The following is a 15,840-nucleotide window of genomic DNA, read 5'->3' on the forward strand; positions in this document are numbered from 1 at the left end:
GAAAGGATAGGAGTAATTCCATTTTGTTGGAAAGCTTTTTCACTTTACCTGAATTTAGAAAATCTGAATTATTGTATGTTTTTGTGAGGGCTGACTTTACTGTTTTGCTTTCAGAATTTTTTCTAATCTGTATGGGAATGAAAAGCCCAACTTATCAATTAAGTTAAAATTTTCTACGTATTCCAGATTGTAAATTGGTGCTATTGTAATCCATTTTACTATTTTTGTAAGCAGTATTATTGTTATACATTTGCACAGTATTTACTCACAAGGCAAACATTAAAAGGTAGGCTTAGCTTCATCTAAATTGAAGTAGAGATAATAATAGTTTCTTTGAACTAGCTGAGATCTAAATATACAGTACGGAATGACAACCTTCATTTTTTATTGTGATGTGAATATCTTAAGATCTGGTAAGTTACTTGCTTATCTTTACAATTACAGTATTTGCAATAGCAAAATTAGAGTGCAGTATTGTTTAAAAACATGTCAATGTAATATTCATGGAGAAGAAAACAATAGCTTTCATAGTACAGATGATAAATTATATACTTATTAAAGTGTTGCATCTGATCAAATAAGTGTGGTATTTCATTATAGACTTGGTTTGATGTTGAAACATTGTTATTTTAAGCAATTACTTTAAACTGGATATTTTAAAGAGAGGCTGTATTCCTCTGAATGTGGGTCACAGAGGCCGGGAAGGACAAATAGTTTAAAGGGAGATTTAAATTATGTGTAGTTTGGAGGATTGTTAGAAGTAGAAGTAATTCTGCCCGTGATGGAAGAGACTTAACCAGAAAACTGTGGCAGTAGTCAACAGATATCTTCTGATTCTGTCTGCGTGTCATAATTAGGCAATTCGCTGGAGGTGTTTTCTGGATAAGTGATGTATTGGCAAGGATTTAGGAGATAAATAGAATGGGCAGCTGCCACCTCATGGAGAAGTAAATAGAGTCAGTTTTCATTGTTTTCAGTAAGCTGACCTCCAAAGGCACAGATGTGAGCTTTCTTTTCAAAGGAAATGAAGTATTCACCATTAAGGATAAGGATGTTTGTAATGTGACAATGTTAATGCTAGTTAAATGAGAAAGCCATATATGAATACTTAGACTGTTGCTACCTGGGAGCATTATTTATTGACCTGTGCCATCGTCAGAGCTTCAGATGTGAGGGGAATGATGCTAACAGAATCATGTAAAGATATTTGTCATTAAAAAGTCACATCGCAATTAATAGATTCAGAATTCGAGTCCTCTTGCTCTGTGTCACACCCGCTGCCTCTGTGACAACCTTCATTTCCTACTTAGCAAATCCAAGCCTGGTAGCTGGAGCCCCAGGAAGTTGTTAAAGCAATTAAAGGCTTCTGTCTCCCCGCACATTGCTTGGTTACCATAGTATCCTCTGCCTCCAAGTCTCTCCTGATGATGTCAGTATGCATACAGGGGTTGTTCAGAGCATCTACGTGGGGATGATTCACCCCACAATAAAGCCCCTCTCTCTCGTTGCTCGCTTTCCAGTGTGATTTCAGACATCTGTAGCAATGGAAGGTAAGTGCCTTGTTTTGCATATTGAAGAATTACTAAATGCTTCTATTATTTGGTTTCAGGTTTCTTGCTTTCTAAGATATACTACTGACTGAAATCATAGTGAATGGGAGCATTCAGTCGATTACTTAGAACAGATTTGTAGTTTGTACTTAAAGTGTGTGTGTGTATGTGCGTAGGTATGTGTGGGCAGGCACATGTGGGGTAGGCTTATAAAGAAAACTGAATGCACAGTGTAACGCCTGCTACTCTCCCTGGTAAACAGCAATAGCTTTTTATTTCAAACTATTCGAAATGTGTAACTTCCTTAAAATATTTTGACAAGTGTCACAGGGCAAGTAGGGCTAATTTTTTAAAAGTGTGTAAGTATATTGCATTGGCATTTTATATATTTTACCAAGTTTAAATGATATTAACATTTGAAATATCTAAGATGGTATGGGAAGATATTAGAAAGAAGAGCCCACGTTAAGTTGAGAATTTGCATGTTATAGAAATTAAAACATGTAGGACAAAGATTTAGTTGGTGAAAGGGAGATGTATGAAGTTCAAAGTATAGGGATAATCATCATTCCATAGTTATGCCACACTTTTATAGCTTTTCAATATCTCACACAATTTGATTGTAAAAATAATGCTTCTATTATTGTGATGAATGCAATTAGTGCTTCATGAAAGTTTTCCTTAAATATGTATCCATCCTTCTTAAGGATAATCCAGCTATGTTCAGCTTTACAGAAAGAATATAGTAGAACCACTTATAACATTCAGACAGAACAGTGATACATGAATATTTTCCTTGAGAAGTTAGTGCTGTTTCAGTTTTTCTCTGACAGTATGCCTTATCAATAAACAATAAATAATGAGACACACGACCGGTTCCTCTCTATCAGCCTCCTTCTGAATCTCTTCATTCTGAGAGTTCTGCCCATAAAGTTAGTCTTGCATTTATTTCTTCTTCTTGATTCCCAAGGGATGATTCAGTAGTACATTCTGTGAAGAATGTAATACTTGGCCAGGCACAGTGGCTCACGCCTCTAATCCAAGCATGAAGAGGTGAGAGGATCGCTTGAGCCCAGGAGACCAGCCTGAGCAATAAAGCAAGCAAGACCTGTCTCTACCAAAAAAACAAAAACAAAAACAAAAAAAAAACAAAAAGAAAACAAAAAAACCCTTAAATTTAATGGAAGGTGGTAGATAACAGCAGTTTCTAATTAATTAATAGATAGCTTTGCAGAGAAAAAAGAACAAGAGTAGAGTGGATGGGCTGGAGAAGGCTCCCATTTCTTTATATAGTTGAACGTTTATTCTGTGTGGAAGGTAGGCAGATGGCTTTGCTGACAGGTAGGTAAATGGTTTAGACTCTCCCTCTCTAGAGAAATGTCTAAAATTTGCATTTTGTTTCTCGTATTTTTGAAGCCTTTTAAAATATACCCTGCTGTCTAACTTGCTTTATTTCTGCATGAGATGATTCACCTTTCTACAAAGAATCAGTGAGAAGTACAGCTGTGAGAGAGGGTGAAACATTGCTTAAAAAATTAAATTTAATTGCTTTTAAGTGAAGGATATGTCTTATCTTAAATATCATAATGCTTAGTCTTTGAATTTCTTTCTGCCCTGAAAATAAGCTAAATGCTTTGACTTAATTTCTTCACTATTTTGAATACTTAATCCTGTTTGTGTTTGAAAATTTACTTGTTCATTGCTATCAGAAAAAAGTTCCTAAAAAGTAGGAAAAATTATGATACTACCTAATTTAGATTATAATAGGTTAAATATTGAAGAAAGTAAGTCAATATAAACTGTTTCCATACTGTTTAAAACCTTTTCATTAAAACACTCACCTAATGCTTATGTTGGAAACAAGAATAATATATTCTAAGCTAAATTATATTAGGTTTTTGTTCTTTGCCATGTTATTGTGTGGGTTGACTTAATTTCTTCAATAACTAACTCTTTGTAGTAATAATTAAGAAATATTTCTGCCATTTTGAACCCTTAAAATATCCACAGAAATACACTTTTGCTGACTTGATTGATATGAGCAGCACTACAAAGAGTGTACTATAAAGATTACAGTTTCCTTCATGCTTAAATCAGGGAGTAGTTCCAAGTAGTTTTAGGCAGTGATTTTTAAAATTGGTTTAGGAAAGTTTTTACTTTATTTTTATGCTCTAATAAGGATGTTTTAAATTTTACAGATACTTAAACTTGTTTTTGCTGAAATATGGAAATGTCAGGTCTGTAGACTTTTCCAGCATGAGATGAATGAAATATAGCAGAAAAAGGATCACTTTGTCTCTCACTAGAAAGATAAGAAGTTAAGGCCAGGTGCAGTGGCTCAGGCCTGTATTCCCAGCACTTTGGGAGGCTGAGGCAGGCAGATCACCTGAGGTTGGGAGTTCAAGACCAGCCTGACCAGCATGGAGAAACCCTGCCTGTACTAAAAATACAAAATTAGCCAGGCGTGGTGGCGCATGCCTGTAATCCCAGCTACTCAGGAGGCTGAGGCAGGAGAATTGCTTGAACCCGGGAGGCGGAGGTTGCGGTGAGCCGAGATCGCGCCATTGCATTCCAGCCTGGGCAACAAGAGTGAAACTCCATCTCAAAAAAAGAAAAAAAAAAAAGTTAAATCAAACCAGTATCCAAAAGAATTAGAAAAAGTTCTGTGGGGAACATGGACTTGGAAATAAACATTTTATCCAGTGGTAGGAGAAGCTCGGGTTGTGAGGGACTGGTTAAGTGCTTTACTCAGTTTTCTGTGTTCACTCAGTGGCAGAGCCAGGGCTGATTGGAACTGGTGCCCACCCTTCTACAGGCCAGTTTTCATTTTCATGGCAGCATACTCTCTAGCTGGAGTTGAGCACTTTTTCCTAACCAACTTTTAAACTTATTTTCTCCCATTACAAGAGTGATGAAAGTAGCATAATAACTATTAGTTTTCTACTGTTGGCTGTAACAAATTGCCACCAGCTTGGTGGCTTCAAAAGGACAAATTTATTATCTTACAGTTCTCTTGGTTACAAGTCTGACACAAGTCTCAGTGCACTGAAACATCAAGCTGTGAGAAGGGCTACATCTCCTTTCAGGAGGCTCTAGGGGAGAATTCCTTTCCTTGTCTTTTCCAGCTTCTAGGGCTGTCTGCATTCCATGGCTCCTGGCCACCTCCTTCCATCTTCACAGCTTGCAAGTACAGACTGAATCTTCACTTTGCCATCTCTCTGGTTCTCTGCAGCCAGGAAATTTATCCACTTTAGAAGAGTCATGTCATTAGATTGGGCCCACCTGGATAATCCAGGAGACTCTCCCCATTTTAAGATCTTTAAACTTAATCACATCTGCAAAGTCTTTTCGGCCATGTAAGTTAACATATTCACAGGCTCAGGGAATTAAGACATGGATATCTTTGGGGGCCATTATTCTACCCATCATAGAAGGATAACAAAATGCATGGCTGATTTAATCAACATTAAATTCACACATCTGATATCTTTGCTGAAAATCATAAATTAAACTAGTGATTGCCAATAGAGACTATGAAACTTTGACCTAATTCATTGGATGTAATCATCCCCAAGGTTATTAAAATGCCTCAAGATAATTAATGTGGGAAAATCAGATTAGAAAGAAATGTTTCACCAACTCAAATGTTCAAAACTCTTAGGTACAGATGGAAGCCTCATAAAGTGACACTATTCTCAGTTTAATATTTTTATTGAGAGGCTCACATCAGATGAAGTTAATTAAACAAAACTCATCTGGGACTGCAAAATTTCCATTAGTTAACTCCTATGTGAATCAGCTGGGGTTTCTTTAGAAACAGAAGGGTAATACCTGGGCCACTAGAGAGCCAAATGTGAGATCTAGTAACCCTGAGTTTTGAATAACACTGTCGTTTATGGATCTGGCATTAAGCCATATGAGTTACAAAACCTAGCAGATGAATCTGACAGGTGTGCCCTATACAGTTTCCTAGGAAAGGTACAATATATACATTAATCAATAACTTTAAACACGAGGCCAACAGCTGCAAAAATAGTTTCTTTTATGGTTCACATCCTGTGTTAATCATACATTTAAGCCAAATGATAGCACATGGGCCCATCCACACGAAGCATAAGATAATTTATATCTAGTAGCTGTATTTTAACTTCTGCTAAATACAAGTGGTAAAGATGCAGAAGAGAAACTACTGTAGTATGTTAGTTTTGGACAGAAAGCCTAGATTTACACTTTGTTGTGGTTCTCTGAAAAAAAGGAGATGGAAAGAAAACCAACGGTTTTCCTACACGTATTCTTTTTTTATTTTTGGAATCATTTCCTGGAGAAAAACTAAATAGTACCTTAGGACCCTTGCTTAGACAATGGCTTGTGAAAAGCACATTTCTTTGCAGGAAGTAATTATTTTGACACTGATTCTTTTTCATACCACAGTGTACAGCAACCTTAGGATTCTATGTTTAAAAACTCTGATTTTATGTCATTATGAGATTGATTTGTCAATCAAAATACCATCATTAAAGGAGAGAGATTATTTAACAATGAAGTTAAAAATGAAAATCAGCTGGTTATTTCATTTAATAAATAATGAAATAGCAATCTATCAAAAATATCTCCATAAATAAAATATACATTTAGTTATTTCTTTATGTACATAGTAAGCTCATTTCAATGTTTAGTTTCTTTTATCTATCAATAGTATATACTAATGCAAGTGCTCATGTAAATAAAAACAAAACCCAAATACCTTTAAACATTTGATTATTTTTAAAAAGTATACAGAATATTCAATTTAATATGTATTTTATCCTACTACAGTAAATTAGAGAAGGGATGAAATCTATTTTGCTTATTTGAAAAAAAAAAACCTCACAGAGCTGTTGCCTTCTTTGTGATAGAAGAGACTGTTTAATCTTTAAAACATTTTGAACTGACTCAGTTGCTTTACTAATCCCTTTACTTTGTTAAAAATTATCTTAAAAGTTTACCTTTGAGAGAAATCAGAGATAAAGGAACTAATGGAGATGAGAGTTTTGAGGTTCTGAATCTTTCTTGGTCAGTGGGCGTGGATAAAATAGAAGCAGACATCAAAATCAGAAACTTCGAAGATCTTGATTTCTCACCAACTATATTGAAAACCAGTACAGAGTTTTATTTCCAGGGGGAATTTTTCCCAGTGATGGTAGTAACGTCATGCAGCAAGTAAGCAATGGAACTAGGAAGTTATGCTACGTCGTAACTACTCCAAAGACATTGCAGATCAGAGAACCATTGCAAGCTCTCCTCATTTTTCTCACTGATCTTTCTCACTTAATCTCACTGATTCAGTTGTTTCTCTTTAATTTATTGTTGCTTTAATTTTACTTGCATCTTTAAATGAGGGCGAAACTTGCAGAAAGACATGCAATTATTGAAACTGTTTATGAAGAAAGTTCTTTTACTTTAATTTGTGGAATGCCCCATTTCTGCCAATGTCTGCTATGGAAATGAAATTCTATAGCTGGAACAATTTTTCCATTAACTCCTCTAAAACAGTCTGCTTTGGAGTGAGGATTAATGGAAATAAAGGGTGCTCTTTCTGCAGGCAAAATCTTGTGACCTGGGGCAAATAGGGAGAAGAAAGGTTAAGCAGCAATACCTTAAAGGGCATGAAGCCATAGGAACAGATGGTAGCCATCTTTTGTGGGGTGTTTGCTATGACCAGTGCACTGGGGACTAGCCAGGTTAAAAAGCTTAGAGAGGACTGTGCCCCATACCTGTTGCTTACTGTCTGTCATAGGTGATTTTACAAAAATTAAACAGTCTGTGGTAGGGGCGGGAGACTGGTTCCTGGATGTATCCACAGCAATGCTGGGAAATAGAACTGTTCCCATGTGCTTTTTCTTTATGCCAAGGGTGCATGAGGGGACGGCAACTGGAGACCATCAGGTCCCCTTTAGTATTTATAAGCAAGGGAATGAGCTCATTAACTCAAAGATTTTAATAAATTCAAACCTTCCAATGAGAAATTTGTGCTGCAATTTAAGTTCAAAACTTCCCAAGAGTCTCAGTAGAGAAAATGACAGAGGAATATGATTTACTAATGGTATTATTAGAGTACAAGAGTCAGGTGGCCTTGTTTACCTTATTGCCAAAGGTCAGTTCTGTCTTCTTCAATCAGAATACAATCCAAGTAATTACTATTGAATGCCCTCATGTGCGTGATGGTGCAGTAAGTACAGTGCAGAATTAATCGAAGGACAGTGTGACCTCAGATCTCAAGTAGTTTAAGCTGAAAGCGTCTCTTGCTCTCTCTCTCTCTCCCTCTCTCTATATATACATATATATCTATATATACATATATATTGATATATACGTATATATCTATATATACATATATATTGATATATACGTGTATTTATATATACGTATATACATGTATTTATATATACATATATTTATATGTATATGGAGGATAACTTTCTTATTACTTAAAAACTATTATTGTTTTATTTTCATGGTAATTTTTGCCAAGCAGCAAATTGCAGTTGGGATTTAATAAATTCATTTTATTTGCATTCAGTGAAAGAGCATATTTTTCTTAAAATTCTAAATTGATGTATTTACTTGATGGCAGATCTGCAGTTATTCCATTAAGCTTTTTATCTCTGCCCTATGCTTTCCCAACCCCCATCCCACTTGCCTGACTGTAAAACTCACATATCTTTCTTTTGTGTTCTTTCTGTGATAGAAAGTGTTTCCCCCTTTCTTATACAAACCCGTGTGTGCAGCACACATGCACACACACACACCCCTATACACACAGTTACTTTACAATGAACTCTTCCAAACCTAGTCCTTCTCTTTACTTTTATTCCTCTGTCTTCCTTTAGTCTCCCTATAACTTGTATTTTAAGCAACCAACTCCTATTTATTGCACCCCCACTGAGTGTAAAACACCATGCTACACACTGGGGCCTCCCCGTCATTTCCCCACTGCAGATCCTTGCTTCTACAGTTAACAGTATTTCCTTCTGATGGGGACAAGGTAGGTAAAATAAAGGAGAGAGTGGGCAGAAGGAAAGGATATTGTTGGTTATAGAGCTAAGAAAGTGAAGATAGAAACCAGGAGAAAGGGAACTGAAACAGGGCACTGAGATTGTGTTGGGATTTTGGAATCATGTTAGGGAAATAGGAGGAGGTAAAGAAGCAGCAGCAGCAAAATGTTTTTGAGTGTTTTGTTAGGCATTTTATGGTGAATAAAATAGATTACTATATTTACACATTGAACCTTCTGCATTAAATTACTAGTTTATCCTTTTCAACTAGCTAGAATCCAAGTTTAAACACCCCCAAACCTTACTTACATTTCTTTGACATTACCGTAGCTATTCCAGTATCCTGCCTATCCTCTGGCCCCCATTTCTCCATCTCTCTTGCTTAACTTTTAAAATGAAGTCCCTATTTAGAAATAGCTTGTGCTTCCTAATTGAAACCTAAAGAGGAAGTTGTTCTTATGCCAAAAATCAGCGTATATCTGACTTGATTGTTATCTAGAGTTATCTCCTAACATGTTAGCTCCATGAAGATTTTCTGATTAGGTTGAACCATTGTTGAAAGACTGGTTGTGCAGAAACAATAGGTTGGCATTTGTCCAAACTTAGTAAAGTGTTGAAAGTTGGAAGAGTAACTGATTTTTCTAGTCACTGTAGTTTTCATTATAACCATCTCCTTTATAGATTTGGTTTGCAGCCTATATATTTTTGTATCATAGCAGATTTTGCACTGGTTATCTAGTTTAAAGTTTCAGTATTTGGGATTTTTTCATCTTTTCAATAATGTCAAAGAAATGTTGGGTTTAGCAGTTTTTAAGCTTGGGATCTGGAAAAAAGAAAAAGATCATTCTTGATGAAAGGTTTCAGTGAGTCATCCAGAAATTTATACTTATGCCTCCTGACAGCCAGTAATTATTGGATTGCAGTTATTTTTCAGAGGTGTTTACCCTGAGTTGAGGTTTTATGTTATTGATTATCTGAATCATGAGTTTAACTCTCATGTTAATCCAATAGTTTAAGTCATCTGCCAGCTTGTGTAAAATTACTATTTTACCACTGGACACACATTTTAATTCTTTGCCACAAAAGCAGCATTGGGCTCAGAGAATTAAGGTATTCTCTGCCTCAAGGAACTTACATTATAGGAGGAGAGAGAAGATGAGAACACAAGGACTATGATGCCACACTGGTACAAATGCCCCTATTTCTTTGCTCCCCTCAAAGTACAGTCTGGGCATGTTGTTTCCATTTCTTTTTCTCTTGGTAACTCTTGAACCAACTTTTGAGAACTCTCCTCTCCTTCAAAGCCACTCACATCAGGATCACGGGTGGCTTCAGGTCAAGAGAGTGGTCAGTGCTCTGTCCTCCTCTGACTTGACTTTTCAGCAATCATTTGGGACACATAGTTTTTCTGTACTCCAAAAAGTGCCACATTCATCTGGTTTTCCTTCACCCTAACTCACTGTTCTTTCCAGTCTCATTTGCTCATCATCTTCCTGACTCTAAAAGTTGGAGTATCCTGAAGTTCAGTCCTACTTTCTTCTCTATTAAAACTCACTCTCTTCATGATCTTATTCTCTTATTAAAGTCTCATGGCTTTAAATTCCATCCATATGCTGACAGTTTTCAAATTCATATTGCTGATTTGAACCTCTCTCGTGAGCTCTAGACAATATATTTCTGCTTGGGGTATCTAATAAGCATCCTACAAATAATATGTCCCAAACTCCTGATCATTTCCCTCTACCAAACTTGCTCTTCTATTTCCTATCTCTGTTATCCCAGAAATCATCAATATTAACATGTTGGCATTTATTTGTCCAGTCTCTTATGGGGATGCATGTTTATTTCTCACTCTCACTCATGAGATCATATTGTGTATGCTGTTTCCTTCCTCTTTTTCCCTCATTTACTGTGAACATGTTTTATATACTCTTAAATATCATTTGACACCTAGCTGTTAGTAGTTACTTAGTTGTACCACAATTTATTAACTAATCCCTTGTTGTTGAACATTAGGTTGCTACCCTTGACTTACTATTATAATTAAAATTTAAAAATAAAAAGAAATACTTCATCACTCAAGTTTTGTACTATCTCAATATGGTAGCCACTTGCTACATGTGGCTGTTAAGTAACTAAATATGCTAGTCCCAATTAAAATATGCTTGAAATGTGAATGCACACCGGATTTCAAAGATGTAATTTGAAAAAAAGAAGGTACAATATTTTATTAATAATTTTTATATTGATTACTTAGTGAAATAATATTTTGGTTATATTAGGTTAAATATGATATATTTTTAAAGTGATTTCATTTTTGCCTTTTTGCTTCTGAAAAAAGCAAAATTACTATCAGAAAATTAAAAATGAAATGTATGGTTCACATTATATTTTTATCAGATGACACTATCATTAGTTCTTGCTTAGATTTGTGTAACAGCACTTTAACTTGTCTCCTGACTCCTGCGGTCTAATGTCAATAGAGTGGCCACAGTGATTTTTCCAAAACATATATCAGATCATGTCTCTCCTCTCCTCAAAACGCTCCAGATGCTTCTCATCTTATTTTTTAGTAAACCAAGTCCTCAGAAGCCACGCCTTAGAAAGCTGGTCCCTGTCTACCTTTTGACTTTATTTCTCCCTATCACAAGCAAAACGTATTTCCATGTTGGGCCTTTTTAATTGCTCCTCCCCCTTCCTGGAGTGCTGTTCCTCCAGGTGTCTGCAGGGCCCGTGTAGTCGCCTCTTTCAGGTCTTTTCTTCTTTGTAAAACCTTTACTGAAAACCTACTTAAACTTTTTTTTTCTCAAAAAAAAAAAAAAAAAAAAGACCTATTTAAAATTATGAACTTACCCTGCCCGACTGCTCCCAATAACCCCTAACTCTTTTTCTTGCTTTTTTAAAAAAAAATTCGTAGCACTTATCAAATCTAACATAACATATCGTTTTCTTATTAATTGTATTTATTTTTCTGCTTTTCCCCACCAGAACATAAGTTGCAGAAGGGCAGGAGGCTTTGCTTTATTCACTTTATTATCAATGTAGCAACATAACAAAGAGTATAATGGATTATATTCTACTCCAAATTTAGTAAGTTAGCATAGTAAATAACCTGTTACATAGAGAACACACAGTTCCTTTCAAAAACAGTCGTGAGATGTGGCCTCTAGTCTTATAAAAATTAACAGTTGAAAAAAAAAAAAAAGGAAAAGGTAGCATACCGGTTATGTAACTGTCAAATGTTTAAACCTATTCTGCCCTTTACAGACCTTATCCCAGTGACGTCTTGGTGGCATATGACACTGTAGATCACCATTCCCAAGAAACAAGTAGGCGTGAGGAAGCATTATGAACTGTCAAGTGTCTTTGCTCAGGATGTCCTTTGTCCAGTATGCCCTTCCCTCTGCCTCATTTGTTCCAGAGAAAGCCTACTTATCCCTCTGAAAGTCTCCCAAAGTCCCGGCAAGATGACTTCTCCCCTCCTTTGTCCACCAGTCATGCAAGGTCTTGTTATATGTGTGGCCTTTTTTTTACGTTCAGTTATTTGCTAGACTTAGATCCTTCAGGGCAGATGTCATCTTTGTTTACTTTTATGTTCCAAATCTCAATATGTAATAAGCACTTGATAAATGCTTCTTGAATGAATCAATTTCTTTTGTTATGAATGCACATTTAGAGTTTGGAAATCTTTTCATCATATTTGTGCACACATACCTCTTCTCAAACTTAAAAACATAACAAACTTTTGAGATTGATATGAATCTCTGAATTTACTCTTTAATTCTTGATGTGAAAATATTTGATGGTAGTGAGAGGGCGAAAGAGAATAACTGAGCTGGGAGGATACAAAATAGAAAGACAAAGGAGAGCTGTTTCTCTTTAATCTCTCCCTATATTCTTTGCTGCTTGCTTGCACTTTGCAGTCAAACAGATCCTGAAACTCTCCAGAGTGGAAGTGCAAACCTTACGTTATAATTGTACTTGCACATTTTCTGTTCAAGTGAAGAAATATGTGATGAAATGTGGTGAGTTCCAGAATAAATTCATTTATGAGAATAATAACAAACAGAAAAACAAAGTAGAACAACAACAATGAAACAACCTACCATCATTTTGGAGAAAATGAGCAGGGTGTCACTTGCTAGAAAAGTTTTGAAAGTGCTGGTATGATAATATGAATATATTCACAAATATACATATAATAATATAAATTTGTATTTATATATTTATATATATTTATAAATTTGTAAATTTTCTCACCTTATTGAATTTTAGTAGGGTGACTCTGAGGTATCCAAAATATGTGTGTAATATTTTGTTTTTTCAGGTATTGCCTCTTCACTTTAATTCTTTCACAGACATTAGCATTGCCTTAAAAGAAACAATGTAAACCATTGCACTGCAATAAAATAGAAATATTTTTGAGAGGATAGTCATATTACCCAGATTTTGTTCTTAATCAACAGTGCTCATATTTTCGTTTTTTTGCCAGTACTATATATAGGGATTTCTCCTTTCATTTACGAAAGAAAGTACATGGTATGTCTCGTACTCTGAAAATGTGCAGTTCTGGCAGTTACCCTGGATGGTTATGCTATCATAATTAAAACACAGATGGAGCTCATTTCTTTCCCAAGTGTTTGATTGGCAGACACTGTGATCAACACTCCTCTCTGCTGAACACATCAGCACCATCTGCCTTCAGTCTGCCTAGAGAGCGTGGTCGCAGTAGAATTTCCCCATCATCACATTATACTTTAAATAGAGTATGTTCCTTTAGCTGAAGGCATCAAATAATTTATGCAAAAATACATATATTTTTATCACTGTTGGTTTGCAATTTAATGAAATATTTATTAATAATTGTGTTTTTTTAAAAATTCATCACTCGTTTTCTCCAATTAAAATATTTAGAACATAGCATAAAATCACCATATCTTGGAAAAGTTAAAGTTTCTAAATAAATTGAGCTGATGGGGCATTTTGTTTTTAGTGGGACTGTTAGAGATGATTTCAAATCAGGGTCCTGTGTGTTGTTAGAGATGATTTCAAATCAGGGTCCTGTGTGTTGAACCATTCATGCAAGAGGTACTCACAAATGGAACTACTTCAATGTGCTCTCTCTTAAGCCTAACATTAAGATTGTTTCAAAAGAATATGCTCATTTTAAAATTTTTATAACTGTTAGATTATGATAAATGGTACTTCTTGGATATCACGATAAGAAATGGAAAGAAATTTATGCTCACCCAATTTTAATGCAGATAAGTGAATGTGGGTTGATAATTATGTAGAAAAAGATACATTTAAGATATTGGAAGCACAGGAAAAATGGTATTTTTAAGAAGAAGAAAAAGATAATTATTTCATTGTCCTAGAAACATTTTGCAATATATGGGTACTTGCACAAACATATAATCTAGATTAGTGAGGAATACCATGTATTATGCATAATAACATGAATTCTGTATATAATGAAATAATAATGAAAAATTGGTTTGAATTCTTCTTCCCTGCCCACATGGATAAGTAATTATAATTGCCAAGATGAAAACATGCTATGTAGTACTTATGGGAAAAACGGAATGAATTAAAGTTTATTCCACAGAATGTTAGAACAAAGAATAAAGGAATTAAATTTAAAAACATTCTGAAGAACTCTGGAATACACTCATTGCTACGGTTCCTGTGGAAACCCACTTACAAGAAAGGGCAAGAGTGACTTGGATTTTGGCAAGAATTTGAGGATTAGATTGGTAAAGCTAATCACTTCACAGTTGGAGTGAGAAGATGAGTTTTGGAGGTGAACCAATAGAAAAGAAGGAACACAGTATGAATATATAGAAATTTGTCATCTTCTATACCTTTAAAGATAAACTCTGAATTAGATTTTCATTTTGTTTGACTATATAATCACCTCTATTCAAGCTTGGAATTTTTCAAGGTAAGGATTGGAGATGGGAAGGGAGAAAGAAGAGTTTTAACTTTATTTAAGAGACATTTTAGCTTATGTAAAAACTATTTATCCTGAGGAGCTTACATGCTCATGAGGGAAAGAATGAGGATAATTTTGATATGAAGGATTGGAATAAGTGTTATAAAGAAAGTGGAAGTTCAGAGAAAGGAGAACGTTCCCCAATTCAGAGGTATGTCTAAGAACACCTGAACACAGACTCACTCACTCAAGTCCTCTTTCTCTAACTGGCGCTGTCTTCCTTCCCAAACTATTTCTTTCTGGGCCAGTTTTATTTTGTGTTAACATTTTCTATATAGTTTACATTTACAAATACCCACTTGTACAAATACCACTTATTATGATTATACATATAATATGGATCTCCAGAAAACTTTATTAAATGTCATTTGGTTAATAACCAACATTTATTGAGTACCTACTGTGTGTCACATACTTTTCTAAGCACCTTTTCCTTTTACTCTCACAGCAAACCTATGAAGAAAGTACTATTATAATTAACTTATTTTGCAAATGAAGAAACTGCCTAAAATGACCCAGTTAATCCAGTAGAGATTGGGATTACTTGGACAGCCTGGCTCCAGATTACCATACAGTAGATCCCCATAGGTTCTTGGAAAAACTGTGACTTTAAGTGAAATAATATATAATGAAAGCCATTTTACCATAAACGAGTTTAAGCTTCTACTGCATATTTCTGGTCACAAAAGCAATATCAAACTTCTAAATAAAAACCTAAATTGCTTCTCATATTAAACATTGAAATAAGTGTGAGTTATACATACATTTAAGAAAGACTAATAAAAGCAAGTAAGATAATTATTTACCCAATTTGGGGGGATTCAGTCAGTGATGGTAGTTGTAGTGGTGATGGGTTAAATCCAGAGATAAATGTCTTCAAAGAGAAAATTGTCAGGCACAAGTCCTACCACCATGCTGATCAAAACCAAATAATAACGATTATGGCAGGCCCCCTGAGCACTTTCATTTTGCATCATTTATTGTTGTACATTTGTATGATTATCATCTACTTTACACGTTTTTATTTGACAATAATTTGTATTCATTTGCTCATTCATCTATTTATTTTCCAACCTGCTTATTCTAATTTAGAGTCACAGGTGGCCAAAACCTATCCTGGCAGCTCAGGGTGCAAGGCAGGAACCCACCCTGGACAGAATGGCATCCCACCGACGAGCACATACACACATTCACTCATGCTAATTCCAAGCGGGACCATTTAGCCAAACCAGTTTACCTAACATGCACAGCTTTGGAATGT

General features: G+C 35.2%; 1 protein-coding gene across 49 annotated transcripts in view; it reads left to right on the plus strand.

Annotated features, from left to right (window-relative positions):
- PAM (peptidylglycine alpha-amidating monooxygenase) overlaps positions 1-15,840 on the plus strand; it is a 275,240-nt gene that overhangs the window by 51,308 nt on the left and 208,092 nt on the right. The gene's annotated exons all lie outside the window — the stretch shown is intronic.

The sequence above is a fragment of the Pongo pygmaeus genome, chromosome 4, assembly GCF_028885625.2.
Source record: "Pongo pygmaeus isolate AG05252 chromosome 4, NHGRI_mPonPyg2-v2.0_pri, whole genome shotgun sequence".
Taxonomy (NCBI): Eukaryota; Metazoa; Chordata; class Mammalia; order Primates; family Hominidae; genus Pongo; species Pongo pygmaeus.